The sequence below is a fragment of the Bison bison genome, unplaced genomic scaffold (genome assembly GCF_000754665.1).
Source record: "Bison bison bison isolate TAMUID 2011002044 unplaced genomic scaffold, Bison_UMD1.0 scf7180017864485, whole genome shotgun sequence".
NCBI classification, from domain to species: domain Eukaryota; kingdom Metazoa; phylum Chordata; class Mammalia; order Artiodactyla; family Bovidae; genus Bison; species Bison bison.
In genome coordinates, this window is record NW_011495045.1 from 4,409,402 (window position 1) to 4,411,591 (window position 2,190).

The 2,190-nt window shown below is 31.8% G+C and overlaps 1 protein-coding gene across 1 annotated transcript in view; it reads right to left on the reverse strand.

Annotated features, from left to right (window-relative positions):
• Window positions 1-2,190, reverse strand: part of LOC105005075 — a 193,618-nt gene that overhangs the window by 1,243 nt on the left and 190,185 nt on the right. The gene's annotated exons all lie outside the window — the stretch shown is intronic.

A 2,190-nucleotide genomic window follows, 5' to 3' on the forward strand; every position in this document is an offset into this window, starting at 1 on the left:
TGTCATTCTGTTTTTTTTTTTTTTTTTTTTTTAATTTTATTTTTAAACTTTACATAATTGTATTAGTATAGCTTTGTAATACAGTTTGAAATCAAGAAGTATAATGCCTCCAATTTCATTCTTTCTAGAGATTGTTTTTGCTGTAGAGGTATTTTGCAGTTTCATGGAAATTTTAGGATTTCTTTCTATTCTGTGAGACTATCATCAGATATTTGATAAGAATTGCATTGAATTTGTAGATAGCTTTGGGTAGTATACGCATTTTTACAATAGTTGTTTTTCCAATCCGTGAACGCAGAATATCTTTCCATTTATTTGTTTCTTCTTTTATTTTTCTGGCTTTTGGTTAAATTTATTCATAAGTATTTTTTATTATTTTTGATGCTATGGTAAATAAGGTTATTTTTTCAATTTCTCTGTCTTATAGTTTGTTGTTAGTGTATAGAAATGCAATAACTTTTGTATGTTGATTTTGTATTCTGCAAATGTACTGAATTCATTTTTTAGATTTAACAGTTTTTTTGTGTGTATGGAGTCTTCAATGTTTTATATAAGTTGCAGAGGCAATTTTACTTCTTTTCAGTTTAGATATACTTTATTTTTTTTTCTTGCCTTATTACTATGGTTAGGACTTCCAGTTACCGTGTTGAATAAAAGTGAAGGTGGCCCCCTTGTTTTGATCCTGATCTTAGAGAAAACGTTTTCAGTTTTTCACCACCAAATATGGTATGAACTGTGGGCTTATCATGTATGGCTATCATGCTCAGGTATGTTCCCTTTATACCCCAATTATTGAACATTTTTATTTTATCATGAAGGGATGTTATGTTTTGCCAAATGCTTTTTCTGCATCCATTAAGATGTATCATTTTATCCTTCATTTTTATAATGTGGTATGTTAATGTTTTGTATTACATGTATTGATTTGCAGAAGTTGAAATACCCTTACATCATTGGAATATATCCCACTTGATCCTGGTATATGATCCTTACAATGTACTGTTGAAATCATTTTGCTAATATTTTGTTGAGAATTTTTAATCTATGTCCATTTGGGATACTGTTCTTTGATTTTCTTTCTATAGTTTTGGTATCAGGGTAATGTTGGTTCTGTAAAATGCAGATGGAAGTGTTCCTGCCTCTCTTAGAGTTTTAAGAGTTTGGGAAGGATTGGTGTTAATTATTTAAGTACTTGATAGAATTCACTGAGGAAGCCATCTTTTGTTTATTGAGAGGTTTTTGACTGCTGATTCAACCTCCTTACTAGTAGTTGATTGGATTTTTCTGTCTCTTTATGATTTTTATAAGAATTTATTCATATTTTTCTATGTTTTCCAATTTGTTCATGTAAAATTGTTCATAGTAGTCTCTTTTGATCATTTGTATTTGTGTAGTATCAATTTTAATGTCTACACTTTCATTTATAATTTGCATTTATTAAAGTTCTAATTTTTCTTGGTACATCTAGCTAAATATTTGTAATTTTTGTTTATTTAAAATAAAAGCTCTGATTTTCATTGATTTTTGAAATCAAAAGAGAAATCAAAGCTATCCCAAGAGAAATTAAACTGGAAATATTATGTACTAACCTTATGGGATTCAGCAAAACCATTTTTAAGAGGGAAATTTATAGCACTAAATACCTACCTTGAGGAAGAAAAAAAAAAAAGATCTCAAGGAAACAATCTAACTTTACATCTCAGTGAACTAGAAGAAACAATAACAAACTAAAAATTAGTAGAAAGAAACAAGTAACAAGGACCAGAAAGGAAATGAAATGTATAAACTTTTAAAAATGTAAAACTTAAGATTTTACTCACAGGTTAGGAGTACTGGAGTGGGATGCCATTGCCTTCTCTGTCTCCCACAGAGTCCGAAAGACTGTTCTATACATCTGTGTCTCTTTTGCTGTCTCGCATGCAGGGTTATCGTTACCATCTTTCTAAATCCCATATATATGTTTTAGTATACTGTACTGGGGGAGAAGGCAATGGCACCCCACTCCAGTACTCTTGCCTGGAAGATCCCATGGATGGAGGAGCCTGGTGGGCTCCAGTCCATGGGGTTGCTAAGAGTTGGACACGACTGAGCGACTTCACTTTCACTTTTCACTTTCATGAATTGGAGAAGGAAATGGCAATCCACTCCAGTGTTCTTGCCTGGAGAATCCCAGGGATGGGGGAGCCTGGT